Source organism: Callithrix jacchus, chromosome 18 (genome assembly GCF_049354715.1).
Source record: "Callithrix jacchus isolate 240 chromosome 18, calJac240_pri, whole genome shotgun sequence".
Classification (NCBI taxonomy): Eukaryota; Metazoa; Chordata; class Mammalia; order Primates; family Cebidae; genus Callithrix; species Callithrix jacchus.
In genome coordinates this window covers 27943054-27970219 of record NC_133519.1, presented here as the reverse complement: position 1 = coordinate 27970219, position 27166 = coordinate 27943054, and the positions used below count along the sequence as shown (strand labels likewise).

At 41.2% G+C, this 27166-nt stretch overlaps 1 long non-coding RNA gene across 3 annotated transcripts in view; it reads left to right on the top strand.

Annotated features, from left to right (window-relative positions):
* The first annotated feature begins 2269 nt into the window (after positions 1-2269).
* Positions 2270-27166, top strand: part of LOC144580253 (uncharacterized) — a 138890-nt gene continuing 113993 nt past the window's right edge. The window contains exons 1-2 of one of the 3 annotated variants that reach the window (XR_013529499.1): positions 2270-2384; positions 8747-8908. This is a non-coding gene — a long non-coding RNA (uncharacterized LOC144580253). Of the gene's footprint in view, positions 2385-2414; positions 2523-3135; positions 3262-8746; positions 8909-27166 lie in introns of those variants that run through there. The other 2 variants (XR_013529498.1, XR_013529500.1) reach the window with 2 other exon arrangements.

Here is a 27166-nt window from a genome sequence, read left to right as displayed (position 1 = left end):
GACCTTCTCTGTAAGGGTCTGGAATTAGTCGGAGCAGATCATCCTCCTTGTTTTCATAAAGGCAGGACTCTCCCACACAGGGGTAGGTAACTAACTAAAGACTTGGAGTATGAGTTTTGGAGAGGTCTTCACAGATCTTACAATGGAACTAAGTATTAATTTTTCACATGAGGGAGTGATAATTAAATGCATCTTTACTATCTGTGTGTCATGAACCCAGAATTCTCTCCATCATTTTTGAAATTATCCTCCAAGGTATCCTGAGAAAGCCTTGAGTGTCTGGACAAAGTCATCTGGAAGTTACCATATGATATGAAAATAATATCTATAGGCCACTACTGACAAATATAAGACTCTTCAGCACCAATGTGGTGCTACCACAGGCCTCTTGAGCTGCCTTCTACCTTCCCTAAGTTCCAGACGTGTCTACCCAACTGCATACTCCACCTGGACAGTTCCTGGGCATATTCAACTTAAGTACGTCTAAAATGTTCATCACTGCCTTCTCCACAATCTGCTTCTCAGGCCCACTCCTTCTATAGCTAACAAGATTTTTATTAATGGCTCCACAATATACTTTCCCCTGTCTATCCCACTCAACACCTTATAATCACCCTCTGTTCAACTCATTCCCCTCTTACCATCTTCACTTGGTCACCAGGTACTTTTTACTGTACTTCCTAAAATCCATTCCTTTTCCCATTTCCCACTGCCATTGTCTTAGCTGAGGTCTTCATTATATCTGCTTCCCATCTCTGTAAGCCAGTCTCCATCTGGCCAATAATTCTTTCTCCAAACACGAATCTGACCAGATCCTTCCTCTGCTTAAAAAAACCCAAAATGGCTTCCCATAGGAGGGAGTTCGCCCTTCTCTGTCTAGCAGTGTAATTCCTATTACACGCTGTTCCTCTACCTGCCATGGACTTTGCATTCACTCTTTCCTTTGTTCAAACACTCTCCCTGGTAACTCCTAGTCATTTTCAAGACTCTGCTCATCCATCACTTCTTTGATGTGGACTTAACAGATAATTCTGGGAAGGATCTCCTGCCCTTTCCCCTGGATTGGTCAGTGCCCTGTAGCCACTGCTATTATGTATATTGTCTTGAACTGCAGTTTGTTTCTGTATCTGTCTCACCAGACTGAAGCTCCTCAAAAGTGGAAACCATCTCATTATCTTTGGACTCCAAGGCCCTGACATACTGGCCAGCACGCAGTAGGTTTGGTAAATATTGACCGAATGTATGGAATGGATGCACCTCCCTCTTTGGTGAAATCAGTAATTTAGCTTGTTGAGTGTTTATTATTCTCTTGAGTTTGTCTTTAAGGAAGAGGACAGAAGTCATACTCTTAATTTCACAGTCTAAATATTGACAATGTACGGAGGCCAGATAAACATTTGTTTTACAATGCATCTCTTTCCTAAAATTGTATCTGGGGTGAGGACGGAGAGGCCGAATTTCAGACAAAAGGTAAGACTTGATCAGATTTTCTGGTACAGCTGCCTCTCCAGCCCAGCACTGGGTGAAGGGCAGGCACATCAGACTAAGTGGCTGATGCAGCTGAACTAGCTTAAAGGCTGTTAAGACCCTTGCAGAAGTCTGTAGACAGAACTTGCAAACCATTTGCAAAAGGGTTAGGAACAAGTTATATCAATGCTATTTTTAAGTCCTGCTCTTTGTAACTCAAGCCTCTCCCATTATCAAACCGAACTTCAGAAGGAGGGTTCTTTAAATTAGCTTCAGGTCCTTATGAGCTGCAGCTGAGCGAATGAAATGCAACTGCTTTAGAAAGGAGGGGCTTCCAAGATGCTCCAGTGCTCTTTTCCTTCCCTTCCTCGTGCCACACAGTCCGTGGCGCAATCCCGCTAAGTAGCATGGCCTGCTGGCCACCGGTGTTCTCGGTTAAATTAGGGTGAGTGTGTGTGCTTCAGTTTCCCTTTCGGTTAGGCGCGACTGGTCTTCCCATTAGCTATCATCTATAGTTTACTTAACTCTATGATCATATGATGAATCCCCGTGAAGCTCTTCAGAATGTTAGAAACAGGCCCTATTATGTCCCCCATTCTACCTTCACAGGTGGGATGCGGGTCTGGGAGTGGGACCCTTGAGAGAGTCAATGAAGTTAATTAGCAATCTATGTCACAGCAAGCTCCCTGGAAACTCGCAGAACAGCCAACAGGTTTCCTCTCCGCCCCGGGCTCCAGGCCATATTTTCGTTTTGGCCAGTTCCTTAGCCCCAGAGAAAATCTGGCTTCACCTAGAATGATTTAGAAACACCTAAGCCCGCGATGCTTTCTGGAGGGTCTCAGGCCTTGGCTTTCTCAGCAGCAAACAGAATGTCCATCTGTCCGCTTCAAGGCGCTCCCACCGGCAGCTGGAGTAAGGTAACTCCCGGCGTCCTCCGCGGCGCCCATGTGGATACAGCCCAGGCGCAGAGGGGAAGACTCCTGAGAGTCCTCGCGAAGGAGGGAAACACACCAGAGCTAGTTGTGAAGGCGCAAGAGGTCACTTGTATCTCTAGGGTAGGTCTCATCCTTTTAAAGAAAGAAGTGAGTGTTCGTCCCCTTCCAAAGAGAGGGCTCTTAAAAATGCATTTTTAAAATACGTAACAAAAAGTGCAGAAACTCACCTTTCGGTCCGCAGAAGGGCTTCCTGCAGGCGTGGTCGCCCCGGGATCTCCCGGGTGCTGCCCTGTTTGACAGCGCCCTGGGCCGTGCGGCGAGTTCTGGGTTCCTTTTTGGTTGCCCCTGTCCTCCCACCCCGAGCCACGTCTGGCGTGGAGGGCCCCGGGGCCGGCCGAGGTCTCGGGAGCCGCCCGCCCCGCCCCGCCCGCCGCCGCGCGTACCTGCCGCTGTCGCCGAGGACAGCGCCCTCTGTGTTCTCCGCTCTCCTGCGGGCCGACGCCGTGCATAGTTGAGGTTTCGCTCCAACTCCGTCCTGCCCCTGATGTCAGAGGCACAACTTCCTGAATCTGGCTCGCGGTCCTGCCCGCTCCCGGGGCTCGGCCCAGGCTTTCCGGGACCAGCCCACCTCGGGTGCCTCTGGCCTTGGGCGCACACGCCCCAGACGCGCCCTCCCTTCCCCGTCTTCCCGCCAGTGGCTCCCGCCCCCGCCATTACGCGTCCTTGCCCCCTCAGCCCCGGAACACGCCTCCTTCAGGACACAGCCACTGCGGAACCAGCCGCAGTGTATTTCACAGACGTGCCAGTGTTCAGGGACGGGACACAGAACTCCGGGCAAACCCGGCTTCAGGGAAAACAGGTGCCTAATAGAGCGGCCTTCCTGGAAGGGGTGGGAGGCGATGGAGAGGGAGACCAGGCAGCAGGTTGGGTGAAGGCCCAGATGTCTTATCCGGACAAATGAGCATGACAGGCCCCTCTAGTCAACGCCGGGTGCTTCAAGGGGTGCAGGTAACATCAGGACAGATAGGCATTCTGTTTGCTACCTTTCGCCTCTTTAGAATCTTTGCCTCTGCTCCCTGGAGGCTTTAAAGAGAACTGCGGCCCAGGAGCTGTCAGAAGCAAAGATGGAGGGGAAAACTGTTCTTTTTAACAAAAAGTTCTCAGGGGTTCTTCCCTCTCATCCTCGGTTGCTCTCCATCTACTTGTTACTCAGATCTCTTGGATCTAGTTCCGAGCACATGGGATGCTAGGAAATGAAAAGGCCTGCGCCACGGTTGCATAGGGGACTCCAGACACAAAGCTCTGATGATCCAGGGCTTGTTCATTGCCTCCAGGGATACTGTGGGTGGCAAAAGGGCAGGGGGATGCCAGAACCTGGCTGTGGAGCATCTCAGGTGCCTCCTCGTGTCATCCTGGGAGGTCCTTCCTGACAAGAGCCTGAGATGCTGTTCCGTCGGCTGTATTTGCTAGGTGCACAGGTACCAGGTGCCAGGTGCTGAGCCAGGACTTGCCCACCATTGACTGTGCCTGAGTATCTGTGTCGTTTGGCTCCTGCAAGTGGGCATTAAAATGACAGCTGCAACCAATTGTTACAACTGAGCTTCAAGAGATTCCTCTCTGTTTATTCAGGAGAAACCACGTGGTTCAGAGTTGAAAGGCCAAAGAGAAAACCCACTATCCAGCTTGAATGCCAAAAATACTTAGAAAAAGGAGAAAATAAAGGTTTTCTTTCAAAGGAAGGCTAGATTCCCAAGTTGGGAGAAGTTCAAATTAGTAATAACGCTTTAAGCCTGGAATTGTCTACCTATGTACGGTAGATTCCTCTCAAACTCCTGGAGCTTAAGGCCAGAATATACAGTCTAACAGGGCCATGAGGAAGACAGGCTTGGGATGGATGATAGTAAGGCCTCGAATACCGGCCTGAAGACACGGGAATGGCAGTCTTCTGCCTGGAGGGTTACACACAGTATATTATTCAATGTTTCACAGCACATTTATGCGATGTTGTATCGTCCTCATGGTACAGGTGAGGAAATTGTGGTTGAGAGGAAGCTAAGGAAGCCCCTCAAGATCACATAGCTAATAAGTGGTCGAGCCAGATTTGAATCCAAGTGTTTCAGACCCCTCAATGCGTCCTTTTACCACCATATCACCTATATTGCCTTCTGTGAAGGAATTCCACACTTGAGCAGGGATCATGTGTGAGTCTTGAATGACGCCTATTGTGGGGATGCCATAGAAAATGCTTTTCTGGAAGTCTGGAGCAACATTACAGATTGGTTCTGGCCAGGGTGATGGGTATGTAGGGTTGCTTTTAAGAGAAAAGAGGAAGAAAATAAATGAGAAAAACTGGGCAATCAAGTTGAGCTCAGGGCTTCATGGACATGGTTGTCTGATAGTAGAAAGGAAACTAGGGGCCATCCATAAGATGGTGTCTCTAGCTATCTCAATTAATAAGGAGAAAAGTCTAGTGCTGAGAACCTGCAACTCCTGTGGCAGAGAAATTAGGACTTACAGGTGGGCTGGAGGGTGGATTTTCTCCCACTAGACTCCCAAGGCTGCAAAGTCTGTTGCTGTATTGACACTATTAGAAGATGTAATCATGCAGAAGAAAAGAAGTGGGCATCTGGCCAGGATGTTTTCACTCCGGGTGGATGATGCATCCCTTATGAAAAAGCAGGTTGGAGCACTCACCTACCATTTTATTCCCTTGGCAGTAAAACCCAACTCCTATGAACTCATGAACAACCCCAGGCAGCAGTAGGGCCATTACATTTTGCTTAATCCTTATTTTTCTTGTTTCCACTAAGGATAGTTGAAGGTGGTCAAGAAACTATTGACTTTCTCTATGGGCACAAAATGGAGTGGAACAAAATATTAAGTTTTTTTTTTTTTTTTTTTTAGAAGCCAAAATAAGCAGATTTGTGAACTAAGACTGGAAATTGAAGCCCCTTTTTGACCACCCCTCACTAGCTTTAGCACCTGTTGATCTCTGGTTTCACATCCGTATGTTGCAGAAAACAGGTGTTGCCTCCCTCTCAGATACTGTGAAAATCAGTGGAGTGCTAAGTATTGAACTTAGTCTGCTTTGAAGCTAAGACTGACTACACTTGGATTTCTTTCTTGGAAAGAAGCCCTATTTCAGACAGGTTAACTACTGATCAACCTGTGCTGCCTGAAGACAGTTTCCTATGAGTTTGCAAACTCTGAGTCTAGAAGCTGTGTCTTTTATAATGTGGTCACACCCAGGACAGTGCTGCACGAAATTGGACACATTCTTCAGGTGTGGGAAATTTCAAATTGAGAACATTATCTTTCTCTTACCAATAACTGTGGTGTATTCTTGCCTGCAACACTGTGAGAAGGTCTAGAAGGTTAAAATGGGGTTAGGGAAAGTCCCCAAACAGCAACCTGGATGCTCTGAGGAACTGAGTGGAAGTCACAGGGCTGCTGACAAGGAAAAGGCTGTTAGGAGGAAATGATGAGACTGTAAATGATGTGGATACAATGAGCACAGACTTGTTCATCAGATCCTGAAATATAGCAGTGCTTTGGAAACACAAGTGGGGCAAGTTCAGGACAAGTCAGCGGAAATACCACTTCATGCAGCAAGTAATAAATTTATGGAATGAATTATCTCCCAGAGATGGTACAAACTGGCAACATAAATGGATTCCAGGAGGGTGAGTGGCAGAGCCATAAAGACAGATGTAGGAAGCACAGATAAAGAGAGCTGCAGGAAGACACTTCATGTGATGGGGAGCTCAGGGTGGCCCAGTGGGGCCTTATTAAGTGTGTACCTGGGAGTCTTTGTGGCCAAAAGAGTCCTGGCCTCCACAGGGCTTGATTGGAGCTGATGGGCAGCACCAACTCTACTTCCCTAATTCCTCAGCCTCTTAGGGCTGCCTTTAGTTTACGAAGACAGCCAAACCTTGTTCTTTTTTCCTGTGCTTTACAGCCCATTTGAAATGCATTGCTTCTTTATTTTGACTTTCAACTTCTAAACAGATTTGAGTGTCTGCCTTTATACTGGTTATCATATTTGGCTCTTGCAGTTAGATTTCTGTTCAGGTCTTCCTCCTAAATTATCTAATTCTGACATAAGCTACTCTAAATATGAAAGTTTTTATTTTCTTTTTTGAAAAAGAGGAGTTAACAATATACCTTCATTGGGAGCTTTTAAAAATGCTGCACCCAGGATGCCAGGCAAAATGTTCCTTTCACAGCTGTGGCTCCAGATCTTGGCACTGAAGGAGGTTTAAAAAGGTCTTGGATGTCTCCTCTAATAGTCTGCCTGTCTTCCACCACACACACGCCCCTCTGCTCCATGCATTTTGTGCTTTCTTGAGCACTCCTGTAAGTTCTAGAGATAGTGCACCATGCCCCACTTCTTCCAGTATGAGGGTCAGGCTGGTGGTGGCTTGTTTGTTTATACTTCTGGGGCAGGAAAAGGCTCAGTTTCCATGTTCTGTTTCTGGCGCACAGCCCTGCACCCTGAGTTGTGTCTTTAAAGCTATTTTTATAGCACTGTCTCTGGCAGTCATAAACTGGCCAGGGTGACTCTTCAGGACCCTTTGTTGGGATTCAGCATTGGCTTTGTTCAGATGTAAACAATAGGCCTCTGGATTCCATTTGGTGGCGGGGGTCTCAGGCAGGAGGAGAGCCCCACAGAGTTCTTAGTTTGCCTCTCTTTGTGGTTTCCCTTGTCATCTGCTCTTCCCTTGGGGGTGGGTTTACATATTGATTTGTTGAGTGAGCCCATCGTGTGGGTTTCATGTAGCATTTATGTGGTCTCGGTAGAGCACTTCTTGTCACTTTGTCAGAGAGATTCCTGGGAAACACCAGCTTGCCCTGCCTAGCGCATTCATTCTGGCAGAAGTTTCTGTGAAGGCTGAAATTGTTCATTCCTCTTGCCCTGAGGGCCCACAAAGTAACTGTGGCTTTGAAATTTGCTTCCTTAACTAGATCAGTGACTCACAACATCAGTGTTGCCACAAATAGCTCACTCATAACAGGTAAAAGGAAGGGCAGACAAAAACAATCACAAAACAATGGGATAGCCTGGATAGCCTTCATTTATCAAGTTGCAAAAGTACACTCACTCTGTTTTAATTACTATTGACTTTCTCCGTGTCAGGCACTGTGCTAAACTGCTTATACATATTGCCTTTACATTTCTAACAACACTGTGAGGTACTATTATAATACCAATCTAATAGATGTGGAAACAGATTTGGAAAATGTAAAAACCTATCAAAGATCAGGAAGTGGAAGACAGAGATTTCAATAAATAATAGTGAGAAATACATTTATTCAGCACAGCTAGGTTCCCAGCATCATGCAAAATACTAGGTTTGCAAAATGAATGAGACTCTGGTCCAGTGAAACTAAAGTTTCAATCCAGAATTTTCTGAATTCAGAGCCCTATTGCTACTCACCTTAATCAACTGGGTGGGTGTGGGATGTCTGTGGGGCAGAATTAAATGACCAATTCCGGGATAACAGTGACAGTAGTAATACCTGGAGCTTTGTAAGTTTTCAGTTTGCAGTGATGTTTCATGTAGATTATTTACTTTGATCCAACCTTTGTCAAGGGAGTAAGGTCAGTGAGCATCGGGGCCCGAAGAGGCTGCTGCCTGTGGTAGTTGCATGACTGGACTAGAGCCAAGGGGTCTGGCTTCTAGCCCGAAAGTCTCTACTTGCAGGATGCAAGAATGTACCTGGAGAGACACATTCCAGGAATATCTCTTGATAGCATCCTGAAAGTAACTGGAATCAAAGCCCAGACTGATGAACTCATGCAGAATATAGATATCAGCCTTGGAGGGAATTCTTTTTCTTTTTTTTTATCTTTTTGATTTCTTTTTGGGGAATTCTTGCACTTGGGAAAGCATGGCTATAAAAGTGCTTCAGATTTCCCCACTGAAGTATCCCTAAAAGGTAGGAAATTGTTGCTTTAGGAAGACATTATTTAATATCTTGTGGCTTCACATACACTTGACACACATTTTCATACACCTTTGGGAATGTGTGCCCCACAGTTTGAGAAGCATAGTCACATATGACCTATGAAACTGCATTAGAAGTGTGCCCCAACCAACTGAACTCATTAATACAGCTATAGAATTTTATCCATCCATCCATCCACCCATCCATCCACAAATATTTATGAAGAACCTGCCATAACCTCTGCACTGTGCTAGGTAGGCACTATGAGACGATATGATAGGATATAGAAGCTCCTGAGGAATTTACAATCTAATGTGGAACTGACCTTTGAAATGATTAGCAGGTAGTAGAAACTGCTAATAACGAAGTGCTAAATTTTGTAATTTGGATTTAAGGGCAGTGAGGGCTGCAGCACTCATGGAAACCTTCCTGATGGAGGTGTGTTGACCAGAATTTGGGAAGTGCAGAAGATCTGAAGATAGGGAAAGACAGAACGGCTTCTGGTTGGCCACAGCATGAACATAGTTGTGGAGAATAAACATCATAGGACTTTTTTGGTAAGTATTGTTAATTATTTGATGTCTCTCTCTCTCTCTCTCTCTCCCCCCCCCCTCCACCCACCTCTTTCTTGCTGATGTAGAAAACTAGAGAAAGACTCAAAACAATGAAGGAGAAAAACAAAATATCCATAATTCTGATAACCAAAATGTAACATTTTGGTATGGGCTATTTTTGTCTTTTAGAAGTAGATTAGAATTTGTAGGTAGGTAATTGGGGCCATTGCAGATTTTGAATAATGGACTGACCAGTCTCAAAGCCAGTTAATCTGGTGACCTTTTGGGGGATTTATTAGAGTGGAGAGAGACTAGGAGACAGAAGTCAGAAACTCTGACCTGGTAAAAGGCTACCATATACTCTAGCTCCTGCCTTTATAACTAACTAACTCACTAGTTGCCTTGATCAGTGATGTGTTCTTCATCACTGAAACAATTCACACAGAGGCTGGATGACAACCTGGAGGGGTGCTGTGGAGGGGACTGCCATAACAGGAGAGAGGATTCAGTAGTCCATATGACTCTTTCAACCCCAATATTCCAGGGCTTGTATTGTTAGCCCTGGAAATTTCACATTCAAATAAATTATGAGTTCTCTTCTCTTTCTCATGATTTGACAGCAATTGCTTTGCTTAGTACATGTTATTGGGTAACATAGTAACTGTTATTGGGCCCTAGAAATCAACTAACTTTGAGGGGCTTGTATTAAACTCATATGTATGATGCATAATCACATAAGCACTCATATGTATGATACATAATAACACAAGCACTCATATGTGTGATACATAATAACATAAGCACTCAGGTATGATGCATAATAACATAAGCACTCATGTATGATACATAATAACATAAGCACTCATGTATGATACATAATAACATAAGCACTCATGTATGATACATAACATAAGCACTCATATGTATAATATATAATAACACAAGCACTCATATGTATGATGCATAATAACATAAGCACTCATATGTATGATACATAATAACATAAGCACTCATGTATGATGCATAATAACATAAGCACTCATGTATGATACATAATAACATAAGCACTCATGTATGATACATAACAACATAAGCACTCATGTATGATACATAACAAGCACTCATGTATGATACATAATAACATAAGCACTCATGTATGATACATAATAACATAAGCACTGATATGTATGATGCATAATAACATAAGCACTCATATGTATGATGCATAATAACATAAGCACTCATGTATGATACATAATAACATAAGCACTCATGTATGATACGTAATAACATAAGCACTCATATGTATGATACATAATAACAAGCACTCATATGTATGATACATAATAACATAAGCACTCATGTATGATGCATAATAACATAAGCACTCATATGTATGATACATAATAACATAAGCACTCATGTATGATGCATAACATAAGCACTCATATGTATGATGCATAATAACATAAGCACTCATATGTATGATACATAATAACATAAGCACTCATGTATGATGCATAATATAAGCACTCATGTATGATACATAATAACATAAGCACTCATGTATGATGCATAATAACAAGCACTCATATGTATGATGCATAATAACATAAGCACTCATATGTATGATACATAATAACATAAGCACTCATATGTATGATGCATAATAACATAAGCACTCATATGTATGATGCATAATAACATAAGCACTGCTATGTTATTTTTTGGGAGCTACGCGTACATGGGAAGCATTTGAGGAGAAACTCTGACCCCTACCCAATCTCTACCTGCCTGGGTCCCAGCTTAGCCACCACCTCCTTGACTCCCCAGGATGGAGGTAGAAGCCAGTCCTTTGTATTCCCACAGGACTCTGTGCTGACCCAGCATGAAGCCTGCTCTGCAGTGGTAAAATTGCTTGTTTCTCTGTTCCCCACACTGCATTGGGAGCTCTTGTGAGCAGGGAGTGTCTGGCAGACAGTAAGTTGTCAGTCAACATTTGTTAGTGAATGAAAACCCTCGGCCACCAGGCCAGATCTGGGAGCTTTAGAAGCTTTCTCTGAGCAGAGTGAGCATGGTGCCTGACTTTGTGCACTTACCTCTTTGTGAGTGCCCAAAGCATTGGTTCTTTCCTTCCTCAGTGTGGCTCTGGGATCTGCGTTCTGTGTCCTCATGAAAGGCTGAAAGTACAATTGGAATTATGCGTGAAAAGAAAATCATGAGAGGGGAAAGTACGTAATTAAAGGTGACAGGGGCTCAGAGTATGGCAGAAGCAAGGCTAAGAGGCACTTCTGAAACCAGATCAGGTGCACACTTCTCCTCTAGCTGCTGTGCCAATTCTAGGAAAGAACCTCTCTGCTGCTCCTTTGCCTTGGAACTCCCTTCTCACAACATCCAAACCTATTCCAGGCAAACAGAAAGAAGACACTGCAGCTGCTATTATTCCCCACTTCCAGCATTACAGTGCTCTTTCTCAGGTTCCTGATGTTGCCAGCTGTTGGCAAGGGCTGGGCAGGGAAAAACTGCTGCAGTCTTAACAGGAATTCTGGACACAGAGTGTAAGTCTGAAAGATGCTGGATCTGAGTGCCTGTGAGAATCACACATGTTCCAACTAGAGCCTAAGTGGAGAGGGGAAAAAATCTACAAGCTTATCTTCCACTCCTGCAACAGTTTTCAGTGGTTCTAAAAACCATGTGGGCAAAAGATTATTTATTTCTATATATGGCCACAAAATAGCCCAATCACGGGGCTGACTTCCTGGTTGACGCTCTCCAGTTTTTCCAGACCTGCAGACTCCAGAGACTTCCAGGCTGGACATTGGTTTCTGTGGTCTGCATGTAATCAGTTTGGCAACGGAAAATGTGGCTTCCAGTGTGACTGCCCCTACTTTTCCTCATCCCCCAACCCCTCGACCCTTGCCTCCTTTAGAATGCTGCAGCTAAAGAGCAGAGAATGAAGCTCTCCCAGCTGCGGCCCTGCTAAAAATAGAAAGTTTATTTATTTTTATGTTCATGAAGCCCTTTTCCTGCTGTTGCTGCTGTTATGAGTGTAACTCCCAGGCAGGAAGGGGATTGACTGCACTGGTCACCGGCCAAGTGAGTTCTATCCTATGTTGAAGGATCTAATTGAGCCATTAGGGGCCAGAGGATTTGGTGATCTGTTTTCTTTTTTGAGTGTCTCCTTTCCTAGCTGACACCTGCTGTCCAGAAAGTGGGGTGTGTGTTTCTTGGTTTTTAGAGGATCTGCTTGAATGTACTTCCCTTTCAGATGCAACTTTCCCTTTACTTACGACGTATTCACAGGGAGGCATGGCCAGAGGAAAGGGCACTGAGCTAATAGGCAAGAAACCTCAGTTCTTCCTCCAGTTTTGTGACCTGGCTTTGTGACCTTGAGCAAGTTACAACTTCTCTGAACCTGAGTTTCCTCATCTATAAAATAGGGATAACAATGTATGCCTAGAACACAAGTGTGGTAATGGATATAAAACAACTTAGAGGAGTTCAAGATATCTGTAGATGGATTATTGTCTACTTCTGCTAAACCCGAGTTTCTCAAGTGTGTCCAAAAGATAGATATTTCCTTTGCCCCAGAGGGCTCTTTTCTCTCCCAAAATGAGAAGTAGAAGAGGGGAAAAGAAAATAGTACATGGGGGAGTGTATTTTGGTATTTCCTATGAGATATGCAAAAAACAAACTGAGGTGGCTCATGTCTGTAATCCCAGCACTTTGGGAGGCTGAGCCAGGAGGGTCATTTGAGGTCAGGAATTTGAGACTAGCCCAGGCAACATGGTGAAACCCCATCTCTACTGAAAATTCAAAAGTTGGCTGAGTGTGGTGGTGCACGCCTGTAATCCCAGCTGTTCAGGAAGCTGAGGCAAGAGGATTGTTTGAGACCAGAAGGCAGAGGTTATAGTGAGCTGAGATCGGGCCACTGCACTCCAGCCTGGGTGGCAGAGTGAGGCTCGGTCTCAAAAACAAAAACAAAGCCAAACAAACAGCCCCCCAAAGAAATACCTGAGAGGTGATTGAATCTTTAATAAATGATTCTGGATTGGAGCAAGGGAAATAATCAACATTGTGTTAGCTTTCTGTGGACTTTGGAGTAACAGTTATTTTGCTGTGTCTTATTTCCCATCTCATTGTATACTGCCATTATTAATAGCTGATTGTCCCAGCTGGAAGGGACCTCCACTTGCTCAGCCTTCTAGATCACTTGGTTCATACCATACCTGTAGTGCCTATGACATGTTTTCCAGACATCATCTTGGAGTGTCATTATTGACACTTACTCTCCCCTCGAAGATCCTAGCAGCTGAGGGCAGGGCTGTGTTGGCTATGTCTTTGAGTCACCTGGAGCCCACTATCACTGTTGTGTTTGCATGGAGAATTAGGCCTTATCTGGGCTGGTCCTGGTGCCTGGTGTCCTGTATCCTACAGGGTTCTTGATTGTAAGTCACAAAATGACAGCTTTGGGTTATATAAATGGAAAGAAATGTATTTGAATCAGGGCTTTTAACTTGCTTTTCTTGCTTAAAATATAGGGTCTCTGTGACTCAAATGAATTCCTTTTTGTCTCAATAGTCTTTCACTGTATTTAATATTTTTTTAAGTTATGAATGAACACAAACTGGGTACCTGTGACTCTGTCATCTTTGGAAATCACGTATATTTTCAAGTCATATTTTACTTGTTGTAGACAGTCCCAATAATATTTATGCTCATTACTACTTTTCAGTAACAGATGTTTTTTAAATCTGACATTAGATTTTTTTAATGCATCAATACAAAAAAGCATACACAGTGCTATAACATATTTTTTAAAATTTTAAACTGTATTTTAATATAATTAATTTCCTTTTGCATATTTCATTTTGTGCATTTAAAAACATTCCTCCTAAGCTTTCTAGGTTTCACCAGACTACCAAGGGCTTATGGGCATAAGAAGTTAAGAACTCCTTGACTTAAAGCATATTAGCTAGCTCATAGCAGGATTGGCTACGTAATTTTCAGGATCCAAGCAAAATGGAAAGGTGAGGCCTCTTTTTAAAAGAATTGTGAAAATTGCAAGACGACAATAGCGCAGCATTAAACCAAGCACAGGGCCCTGCTGAACCTGGGGCCCTGTGTGATGGCACAGGTTGCATAGCTATGAAGCTGGCCCTGGCTCACAAAATTTGCAGAAAGGTCCAAGGGCCAGGCTCAGGAGCTATGAAGCCAGGAACAATATGCAAACTGTGCTGGAGAACTGGTCTGGTGAAAACCCAGTGCTATTCCTGCTGGATGCAGATACTGTAGCTTGTCCTCATGCCACACTGACAGCAGATACTGGAAACCACCCTTGAATCTGCTGCCACTGGTGCATCAGCAAGCTGGATGGAGTTGTCCCATTGCCAGAGTGACTCCTGCTTTGATGTGTCACTAGTTTCCATTGTAAAGTCTTGGTTAGGTGCATTTGATTGGTGGAACCTAGCTCATGGCCAGTCCTGCAGCTGTGAGGGAAGGTGGTGAAGGAAGTATCTGTGATTGCTAGCCTCCATAGAGGGAGATCAGGTCTGTCTCACAGGGAGAAGGACTCCCCAAACATAGGAAGGGGGTTCAGATGCCAAGTGGCCAAAAGGCATGACAAACATTCTTGACAGAACCCACGGACCCAATGGGTATCTTGACAATTTTCGAAGACTGCCTGTGGGCTAGCGTAGAATATGTGGTCACCATTAGGTAGACGAGACTGTCTGGGAGAGCATACTTTACATGCTGAAATATTTTTAATTTTTGGGACATTTGGATTGTTTCTGGTAACAATAAGGCAGAATATTTGGAATAGAGATTATTCAAGAAAAGTCACACCCTATGGAGGTAGGACAAAGAAACTTGGCACTTTCACTAAATATTCTCTATCCATAAGACCAGACAAAGCCAAGAAGAGCAGATGGGCTCTACATGGTCACAAAGTGACAAGGCCTAATTAATTTAAGAGTTTCCTTGAAGCAAAGGACAGTGAGTCCATGTGGATGCACTTGACATTGTGGTAAGCCAAGGGGAGCAAGTGTTGTTCTGGAAATGAGCCACTGTGGAGAAAGCAACACTCTCTGAGCAGGGTCTGGGCCCTAGCCTCAGCTCATGGCTCATTGTTTTCCTTCTCACTTTCAACTAGAAAGTAAATCAACAAGTATGTGGTAGGTTTTTCTGTCTCCCTATCTCAACAGAGTGATGGGTGGGCCATTCTTTAAAAAAATGGTGCAAGGACAGAGCTGCTGCCAGTAAACTTGGCAGGAGCCAGCAGAGTGCAAGCTGCTCCCTAGAAGTGGAATTGAGAGGCCACTACTCACTGTCCAGGGGCTAAGCCATTCAGCATTCAGTAGCTCCTCAGAGGTCAGGAACACAGGGTACCCTGCCTGATGAGACAGAGGAGCAGTTGCTGCTGCCCAGAGGGCCTACGTATGAGAGCTGTCAATGAAAAGAGTCAAACTCTGTAAAATATTTGAAGAGATTTATCCCAAGTCAAATATGATTTACCAGTGGCCTGTGACACAACCCTCAGGAGATCCTGAGAACATGTACCCAAGGTGGTTGGACTACAACTTGGTTTTATACATTTTATGGAGACATAAGACGTCAATCAATACATGTAAGATGTGCATTTGATTTGATCTGGAAAGATAGGACAATTGGAAATGAGAGTGGGGAAAGTAGACTTCCAGGTCATAGGCAGATTCAGAGATTTTCTGATTGGCGATTGGTTGAAAGAGTTATTATTGGCTGGGCTTGGTGGTTCACACCTGTAATCCCAGTTCTTTGGGAGGCTGACATGGGTGGATCACCTGAGGTCAGGAGTTTGAGACAAGCTTGATCAACATGGTGAAACTCTGTCTCTACTAAATATAAAAAAATTAGCTGGATGTGGTGGTGCATGCCCAGCTACTCAGGAGGCTGAGGCAGGAGAATCACTTGAACCTGGGAGGCAGAGGGTGCAGTGAGCTGAGATTGCACCATCGCACTCCAGCCTGGGCAACAAGAGCAAAATTCCATCTAAAAAAAAAAAAAAAAACAAAAACAAAAGAAAGAAAGAGTTATCATCAATAGAAAGAAATATCTGTGTTATGATAAGGGGTTGTGGAGACCAAAGTTTTATCATGCAGATGAAGCCTCCAGGTAGCAGGCTTCAGAGAGAATAAATTATAAACGCACATCAGAATTAAAGAGTTTGTTCTATCAGTAATTCCGAAAGGGAGGAGGATATAATGAGGTATGGCTGGGTCCCTCTTCCCATCAAGGTCTGAACTAGTTTTTCAGGTTAACTTTGGAATTCCCTTGGCTGAGAGGAGGGTCCATTCAGATGATTGGGGGGGTGTAGAATTTTATTTTTGATTTATAGAGTATTCTTGAGAGGCTTGCAGGAGGGTCTGTGGGGATGGCCTGAGAAGGAGCAAAGGGAAAGGGCTCTTACCCAGCTCCAGACATGTGGAGTGCTCTATGTCCGCTGTCTCCTTGATTCCCCACAGTAGGGCTGGTGAGAGATATTACTATCTCCATTTTACAGATTGGGGAGCCCAATTCCCAATTCTCTTTATGTTCTCAACATAGTATCTTGATGGGAAAAGAAGTTGGCCACCATCTTTTATTTGACCTTTAGTAAAAAGTTGGAGCTAGTTGTCCTTTTAATATACTTTTCTTTAGAGAGAAAGAATTATAATTCCCATCCCTCCCACTTACCAAATAAAAGTTCTTCAGTCAAGAAACCTTAACTTACTATTTTTTGTATGTGATTTAAAAAATAAACAATTAATTAAACTTTGGAATAATTACAGATTTATAGAAAAGTTGCAAAGATAAATATACAGATCCTGTCTACCTTTCGTTCAGCTTCTCCTATTATTGCTACCTAATGTAACCAATGGTGCATTTGTCAAAACTAAGAAATTGGCATGGTATAGCACTGTTACCTAAATTATGATCTAAACTATGGACATTCTGTGGATTTTACCAGTTTATCCATTTGTATCTTTTTTAATGTTTTAGGATCCAATTTAGGATACCACATTGCTTTTGGGGCACTTGCATTTTAAGAGATCATTCAGATTGCCACCGGAGGGTTTGACTCAGAATGAAAAAAGAATTTTATTTATAATATTCTCTTGTTTTCCTTACCAAAGAGCTTTGAATATTAGGTGCTTCTTAAAGTTTTGTGACCCCCCAGTGAGCTCCTAGCTGCTTCATTGACATGTTAATGCCAGACAAGGTTGAAGTGATTTGAATATTTTGGAATCAAGATGCTGCAAAAATACAAAATATTGTGGTTTGGAAGTTTGGTATATCCAGATCTATTTCTTCCCCCCAAGTTCCCAGTCTTAAATAACAGGATACTTTTCACAGACTTCCTCCTCGCATCTTCCTGTGAAGTCATATAAGTTTGGGCTTGGACTCTTGCTTTGTGCTGAGGCCAAAAGAGAATTAAAGCGGGTGAGGTGTTGTGTGATCTCATTTGTGCAATTGATTTCTCTGAGTTACCCAATCCATTGTTCATAACCTTGGCTTTGCACTGGCAATATTCCAAATCATGGAATGTCTTAATAGATTTGTTTGGGCTTCTGCTTAGTAAGTGGGCTTCCTTGCTAACATAGTTTATTTTCTCTTGAGAGGAAATTAAAAATGGAATTATGGTTAGATACTCTTGAGTCTATGCCAGGTCCCTCTTTATATTCTACTGACCTGGACTATTGGTGCTTTTGGAAATCTGCAAAATTTCCAGAGCTAGGTGGCTGGGGTCCCTGGTTATAAGGAACTAAGATCCCACAGAATAACTCTAATAAGAGTTACTTATGAAGCTTTAAGAAATAGATATAGCATTATCATATGTGCTTGACTGATAACTTAGCTCTCCATTCCCAACTATTATCAAAAGGTGTGAGCATATTATAGAACTGTACATAATAATAACAAAATGTGGACATATTATAGAATCATACATATAAATCTATTCATCTGCCTTGTGTCCGCCTAACTCTTAGGACTTACTTTTAGAATAGTGATAACTGCTAATATTTGTTGAGCTTTTACTGTATGTTAGGTAGTCTACTATATTCTTTACATGTTTTTATTTTGTATAATTTTTCATAACTCTGTGTGGTAGGTACCATCATTGTGTTCCTGATTTGGATGAGAAAAATTAAAAACTTAATTTCATCCAAGGTCACATAAATAGGAAATAGTGAAGCCAGAACTTGAACACAGAGCCCTCGAACAACCCCAAACCCAGTATTCTCTTAACCATCTTGTCAGACTGAACCAGGATATATGGATAGTTGGTTAATATACGTACACTTTTCCAAGCAATGGCTCCCTATACTACTTTTAAGCAAAGATTGCTTGAGTTCCCGAAATCAGTCATCTACATCATTCAAAAACATTTTTTCCTACATGCAGAACCCTGTGGTTGATACTCAAGGGCATAGAGCAATCAAAGAAAATTAACAAAATACTGGAAAAGAAAGATCCTGGGAGACCTAATTTCTCATCCCAGCTCATTCACTGAGGGGTTTGGTCACATGATGCAACCTCTTTGAGCATCAGATGATTTATCTGTAAAAGGAGCAGGTGGGATTAGATGAACCCAAAGGTCCCTGCCAGTTCTTTCATTCTGTGCCCCCAGCTTTGTGTCAGACATGGCACAGGAAAAATGCCAGATGTCATTCCTGCCCTCAAGGATCATAAACCAAAACCTTCAAACACGTGAAGCAATTAGAGAACAGGAGAGTCATAAATTGTCTGCCATTTGCTATAAGCAATCACTGGATAAGTACTCACTTGAGTGTCTTATGTACTCAGCAGTTTTAGGGATAAAAGATGTGTCATAATTTCTGCCATTAATCAGTGTACAAATTAGTTGGGAAAACAAGACCTAAGAACTTGGAACAATAGCTAATACAACACATTAGATAATTAAATGCTAAATTGTCTCATGTAGTTATTGTGTGGTCATTGTAAAATGGTAGCAACTGACATTTACTGAGTGCTTAGGCAAGTGTGCAAAATGTAAGGAGTGTAAAAACCTCACTAATCAAGTAATATTTTAATGCAGTATTTTTAAAAATAAAAGTTAATGCAAAAATTTCATGCTGAACAAAATATCAAAATTTTAAAGAAAGATTGGATCATTATTATGGATTTTTCCTTTTGTCTCAGGGTCCAGTAAGGGTCAGCACAGCACTGTGTGCTGGAGACTACACTTTACATGTTAATATTCACTGTCTTATTTAATCCTCACAATGATTTTTGTGATTAGATTCTGCTATTAGTGAATGAGGAAACTGAAGCTTGGAAAGCTCAAATCTTAGAAGCTGTTAAGTGGCAGGACTTGAATTCAGGTCTCCGGCTTTATATATCATGCTTTTACACACTGTTCTATATGTTCTTACAGATGTACAGAGTTCACTGCCCTGGAAGGCCATGCCCCAGTGCTGCTAAGCTGGGGGAGGTCTCTGCCCAGGGCAACCCTGTGGTCCTCCTGGAGGGGCACTCAGTGCAGCTGTGCTCCTTTGCTTGCTGGCTGGAACACTTAAAGGGCTCTTCTCCCCCATCCAGGGCCTGAAACCACTGTTGGCGGATCCCCACCCACCACCACAACACCAGCATGCTCTTCACATTCCAGGATGTGTTCATACTCATTTCATTCATCCAGAAGTAGGGAATCCAAGATGAGGCTCTATTGAAATTATATTTTCTGCCTGACCCCATGAAAAGAACAGGCTCTGTGAACATTTACTGATATCTCCCAGCAAAGGAAACTATGCTGAATGCAGAACCTCTCTTAGAAGTGCTTATTACTTAAGGCCCCATCTGCAACGCTGAGCTCCATTTCCGGGCAGGAAATGAAACCACAGAGTACAAGTGAGTTGTTGATTTTCAAGTTACCACTTTGGGGCAGCAGTCAGCATTTTGGCAGCTGTACATCTAGCACACATTTGCCCAAGGTCGCGGGTAAAGGCACTGACCATCTAGACCCATGGGGCACTTCAGTGGATCTATACCGTTTGGGCCAAAAATCCACTCACTTGGAGCTGGGTTTCTGTTGCCCAAGATAATTGATTCTTAATACAGATGGAGCCTTGAGATAACTAGATACAGAGGAAAAAAGGAAAGAATGGTAAACTGTCAGAAAGGGAGCTGACTTTCGAGGTTATCTGGTTTATTTCTTCATTTTACAGAAGCGGAATTAGAAGCCCAGATAAATTATGTGACCTTGGGAAAGGTCACATAGCCATTTTGTGGCAGGTGTGGGACATAAAATTGAGTAGATGTTATTTTGAAGTGGTAATTTAAACTCAACCACAGGGTGTAGGTTGACACCTAAAAATCATTATTTTTAAGAGCACAACGAATAGTTTCACTCTTTCCTTTGATCTCGCTTACCCCTTCTCTCAGGTTCAATGGGGAAACAACTGAGATTATCTAGTGATGTCTTCCACAGGGGAGACCTGTGTGCAGCACACTGGCTATTCCTGCAGCATAAGTCAGATAATCTGTAGTAGCACAAAACCCTACGGTGTTTTGGGTCTCCCCACAAACTGTCATATACTATCTTTATTTTTAATCTTGGAGGAAAATTTACCATTTTTGTTTTGTGGAATAAGCAACTGTGTCTTAGGTTTCACTGTGTACATAGCTGATATGCACTATTCATAGTTCCATCATATTATTATCAATTCCAAAATAGGTATTCCTCTAGGGCATTGGGTTGCTTTGCTGGGCCATTGAGATGCCCACACTGGGAAGTTGTATCCCTCTATCTCTCAGCCCCCTTCCTTCCCATTCTTTCCCATAGTCATTATAATTGTGGGTGACCTGTCCCATAAGAATGTAAGAACCTGTGAAAAGCAAGGCATCGATGATTGAGGGCCATTTAATGACCTACAACTAGTTACATTTCAGGTGTTAAATTTAACATTGTAAAGTGAATCTGATGAGTGATTAGGTGAATCACAGAATAAGGAGGTAAAGGGTATGGTACATGTATCAACAAAATGGGAATAATTATTTGCTGTCGATTGCACAAGTATATTAAGACATGTTTATACTATATATGTTAGATGCTATGTACACATACATAATGTATACCTTATAGATGTCCCAATTTTTATGGAGCTATCCACACTTCCCCAATTTACTCCATAATTTCAGCCTTGTCCAAGATGTTCTCCCTGCATGGACTGTCATTTCCTTCTGTTGGCATGGCAAGCTTTTTTATCTTTTAAGAAGGTCCAGCTCAGTTGTTCCTATGTTTGAGACATATCTCTTAATCCTTCAGGTAAAACAGACCACTCTTTTCTTTGTGCCACCATGTGTCCTCATATATACCTTCAGAACAGCTATCTCTGTTGTCAATTATTTGTTTATAGGTCTATCTCTCTACTTGTGGTCAGGGATCATTATCTGTCCATCATGGTGTTCCAGAGCCCAGCATGGGACCTGGAATCTTAATAAATATTTGTTAGGTAAACCCTGTCTTCAGGGCAATGATGTTCTAGGAAGTGTTCTAGCAGGCTCTTTAGTTAGGGGTGCCTAGGGTGGGGAGGTCTCCTGTTCCAGGGTCATTTGGAAAGATATGGTCACATGTTGCGAATATACATGTCCCTTTATATTTGGAACACTTTTGCTTCCAATGCAGCAATTTTTTTCCTTTAAGATACCAGTATTTTTGGTACTGTGCCTATAGGTGTTTATATAAACGTGTGGCTATAAAAGAAAACGGATTTAAAAAAATGATTTTCCGTTTCCTTTACTTTTGCTTTAAAAAATAAAATACTTATTGAAGTATAATCATTATCCTGTGCAGATTCCAAATTACTTTTTTATGATGTTATCTCTTTCCATCTATGTGATTTTATGCTACGACTACGCATTTGTCAGTCAAGTATTTACTGAGAGCCCTGCGGGGTGTCTAACATAAGATTTTTTATGCATATCATACTTTTCTTAAGTATTCTCCTGGTGCTATAACTTTGGTTTCTAATATGGTTTAAATGAGAAAAATATTTCATGTGAAGGTGTTTTGGAATTCATAACCCAGAGATTGGTGCCTTTGACAGGGAAAGGGACAGTTATAATTTATTGGCCTACTATGTACCAGGCATTATGCTCCACAATTTGCATACATTATCCTATTTAATTCTCACACCCATCCCACAGGTTGATGCCCTAATATCACATTTTACAGCTAAGGAAACAGATTCAGAGCTTGCAGATTCCCATAACTAGGAAAGGATCAACCTAGGGTTTGAATTCAGGCCCATCTGAAGCAAAGCTCACACTCTTTCCCATGTATTTTTTTTATTACATTAAACTACCCAAATTTTATTGAAGGCAAATGTTTGGAATGATTATAGCTGAAAGTAGGTTGTAAATTCATCAAGGCTGGGACTGTGAATAAAACTAAAATGTGTCATTTGGTGATTTTAACATATCTTTGTGTCTCTTTTTTTCTCTGTGTGAAAAATAGGACTCATACTGGGATTTCTCTCTAAGCAGCTAGAAATGATGTGAAGATTTCACACCTTCCCTCCTTCCATCAGTCCCAAAAAATAATCTGCAGGAACTAACCCCAAATTCAAAAGCTGTGCAATGATTCCAACTGTGTATCCATTCTTTGTTGTTTGTGCTCTTGCTTATACACACAGGGCTCTTCCTTCTGGGTTATGTGGTTTTTATTTGTCCTACTGCCTCTCTCTGTGTATGTGTGCGTGTATGTATAAAAGCAAAAAAAAAATCAATATTGTATAATACATAAGGCATTGCATGGTAATTCATTCATTTGTTAATTCTCTTATTGAACAATTTTGAGCCTTTTGATGTGTCTAGAAAGTGTCTAAAAAATGGACACTCCTCACCTTTGAGAAACTCTTAGGCAAGTATGCACACAGCTGATGGCAAGAGGATACATTAATTCCACATTAGTTCTGTGAACAAAGACTAAGGTACTTCAGGAGAGTAAGAAATTAAGTATATTGGAGAAAGGATGAGAAAAGGGGAGTCAAGGAAATCAACTGACTGGAGGAATCATTTAAGCTAGATATTCAGCCATTCCACAAATATATTAATTGCCTAATATGTACCAGGCAATATTTAAAGTACTGGAAATGCAAAGATGGATAATATACAGATGGATAATAACTCCCAAGGCATTTGCAGATTTGAAGAGAGAGAAAGACACAGAAGCAACTGTTAGGTACCAAGGTCAATGTGCAGGTTACATGACAGATGGAGAGGGATGGTGGATTTTTGATGGGCAGGACCCCTGGGGAGGAACAGGCAAGAACTCCTAGGGGAGGTGAGTTTAGCTTAGTGTGTTAAAAGATATGAGATGTCTTTGGAGTGTTTGTCAGGTGAAGGGAGCAGGAAGAGAGGCATGAAATAGCAAGGTACATTAAAGAAATTCAAGTGGTCAAGAGTTGGAGGGGTGTGTGCAGGTGGGCCGCAGTGAAGAATGAGTTGGGTTGATGGGCAAGGATCTGAAACAGGAATGGCTTGTGTGCCAAGCCATGGAGTTTAATCCTGTAGGCCCTGGAGAGCCACACAAGGGTTTTTAAACAAGGGAATGATATAATCAAAATGGCACTTGAGTGTATTTTCAGCAAAGATGCAAAGGGAAGTAAATGTTAAAAAGTGAAAGTTTGTTTAACATTACATTTCAGGTATATTATTGAAAGTTTTTTTCTAAATCATTTACAATTTTATGTTAAAGTTTGAAAATACATACAAATTATAAATAGTGAATTAATTTTTAAAATTAAGCATTTTATTCTGAGATAATCATGCAGTTGTATAAAATAATACAAAGAAATCTCATGTGCCATTTACCCAATTTCTTCTGATTGTAATATCTTATAAAATTATAGTACAATTTTACAACCAGGAAATTGACATTGTTACAGTTAAGATAAAAATTTTTTCTATCACCACAAGGATCATTGATGATGGCCTTTTATAGCCACATATATTTCCCTCATCTTAATCTCTGAATATTTATCACTTTTTCCTTTTATGGATGGCGCTTTTGGTGTCAGTGAAATGCTTTGCTTAGGTCCTGGATCACAAAGATTTTCTCCCATTTTTTCTAAAAGTTTATAGTTTTGTATTTTACATTTAAGTCTGTGATCCATTTTGAGTTAATTTTTGTGTAAGGTGTGAAATTTAGGTTAAGAATTAATTAATTTATTTTTTTGAGATGGAGCCTCATACTGTGGTGCAGTGGCGTGATCTCAGCTCATTGCAATCTCCGCCTCCTGGGTTCAAGCAATTCTCCTGTCTCAGCCTACCCAGTAGCTGGGACTGCAGGCCTGAGCCACCATGCCCAGCTAATTCTCTTTTTTGTATTTTTTGTGGAGATGGGGTTTCACCACGTTGGCCAAGATGATCTTGATCTCCTGACCTCGTGATCTGTTAGCCTTGGCATCTAAAGTGCTGAGATTACAGGCATGAGCCACTGTGCCCGCTCAATTTATTTATTTATTTTTGCCTATGTATGGCAAAATACATAGACAAAAATAAATAAATAAATAAATTTTTTTTGCTTCAGCACCATTTATTGAAAAATCTGTATTTCCTCTGTTGAATTGCTTTTCACTGTTGTCAAAGTCAGTGGACATATTTGTGTGTGCCTGTTTCTGGGCTCTCTATTCTGTTCCATTGATCTATGTGTCTATCCCTCCACCAACACCACACAGACTTGATAACTATAGCTACATAATAAGTCTTAGATTTGGAAGATTGATTCCTCTACTTCTTTTTTTTTTTTTTGAGATGGAGTCTTGCTCTGTTGCCGAGGCTGTAGTGCAGTGGGGTGATCTCAGCTCACTGCAACCTCTGCTTCCTGGATTCAAGCAATTCTCCTGCCTCAGCTTCCCAAGTAGCTGGGATTACAGGTGTGGGCCACCATGCCTGGCTAATGTTTGTGTTTTTAATGGAGACAGATTTTCACCATGTTGATAAATTACATTGATTGCTTTGCAATTATTGAACAAGCCTTGTATTCCTGGGATAAACCCACTTGATTTATAATTCTTTTTGTATATTATTGTATTCTATTTGCTTATATTTTGTTTCTAATGTTTGTGTCAATATTCACAAGGGATATTTGTCTGTAGTTTTTCTTTTGTATTGTTTTGGTGTCAGGGTAATATTAGTTTCATTAATTAGGAAATGTTTCTTCTTCTATTTTCTGAAAGAGATCATACAGACTTGTGTTAATTCTTCATTAAACATTTGGTAGAATTCTCCAGTGAGGGATATCATTCTGTATATTTCTTTCTGGGGAGTTTTTAAATTACAAATTCAAATTTCTTTTTTTCTTTTTTATTTTTTTGAGATGATGCCTGACCCTTTTTGCCTAGACTGGAGTGAAACGGCATAATCTCAGCTCGCCACAAGCTCCGCCTCCTGGGTTCAAGCAATTCTCCTGCCTTAGCCTCCCAAGTAGCTAGGAGTACAGGCGTGTACCACCATGTTTAGTTAATTTTGTATTTTTAGTAGAGATGGGGTTTCTCCATGTTAGTCAGGCTGGTCTTAGACTCCCCACCTCAGGTGATCCGCCTGCCTTGGTATCCCAAAGTGCTGGAATTATAGGTGTGGGTCACTGTGCTTGGCCTACAAATTCAATTTTCTTAATAGCTACAAGGCTATTCAAATGATCTACTTCCTATTGGGTAAGTTGTGGTAGTTTGTATTCTTGAGGAATTTGTCAAATATAAGTGTCTAGAGTTGTTTGTAGTATTTATCTATTATCTGTTTGATGTCTACAGAATCTTAAATGATATCCCCTGTTTCATTTATGATATTGGTAATTTGTATCTTCTTTCTTTTTTTGGTCAGTCTTTTTAGAGTTTTGCCAATTTTATTGGCCTTTTTAAAAGAATCAGCTCTACGTTTCATTGATTTTTCTATGTTTCAGTTTAATTGGTTTCTGCTTTTAATCATTATTATTTTCTTTCTTTTGCTTATTTTAGATTGTTCTTCATTTTGTAGGTCTTGAAATGAAAAAATATTGAAGACTTTTAAAATTTTGAATATATCCATTTAGTGTTATAAATTTACCTCTCAGCACTGCTTTTACTTATGTCCCACAAATTTTGGTATGTCATACCTTAATTTTCTTTTATTTCAATATATATTTAAAATTTTCCTTTAAACTTCTTTTTTGACTTAGAGATTATTTAGAAGTGGTTTATTTAGTTTCCAAGTGTTTGGAGAGTCCCCTGTTACCTTTCTGATAATGTTATCCAGTTTGACTCCATTGTGGGCAGAAAACATACTCTTTATAACTTAAGTTCTTTTAAATTTGTGGAGGTTACTTTGAGGGCCTAGGGCATGATCTTTTTTGGTAGATGTTCTGTAGGTACCTGAAAAGAATGTGTATTCTGCTATTGTTGAGTGGAATGTTCTATCAATGTAAGTTGGATTCTGTTGGTTGATAGTGTTGATGAATTATTCTATGTCCTTGATCATTTTCTGTCTGGTTATTCTAACAATTTTGAGAGAGGGTATTGAAGTCTCTAAGTATAATTGTGGATTTGTCTGTTTCTTCTTTTTTTAGTTCTATTAGCGTTTGCTTTACATATTTTGCAGCTGTGTTTTTTACTGCATACCCATTTAGAATTAGAACTGTCTTCTTGGAGGAACTGACCCTTTAATTAATATATGATGCCTTTCTCTGGGTCTGGTAATTTTCTTTGCTTTGGAATCTACTTTATCTGATACAGTATAGCATATCCTGCTTCCCTTTGATTAATATTTGCATCAGACATCTCTTTTCATTTTGTTTTTTACATTCAGCCTGCCTGTATTGTTATGTCTGAAGTGAGTTTCATTTAGACAGCAGATAGTTGGGTTTTGTTTTAAGATTTGCTCTTTTCATGTCTGTCTTTTAATTGGTCTATTTTGACTATTTACATTTAATGTAATTATTGATAGAACTGAAGTATTCTATTTTCTTTTTTTCTCCTTTCTATTCTCATTGCCTTTTCATTTTTATGTTTTTCATTTTCCTGACTTCCTGTGGATTATTTGAACATTTTTTAGAATTCCATTTTGATTTATCTCTAGTGTTTTTATTGTATCTCTCAATGTAGCTTTTAAAATGGTTGTTCTAGGAATCACATTATATCTATCTATCTATCTATCTATCTATCTATCTATCTATCTATCTATCTATCTATCTATCTATCTATCTTAACATAGTCTAATGCTGTTACCAATTTACAAGTTCAAGTG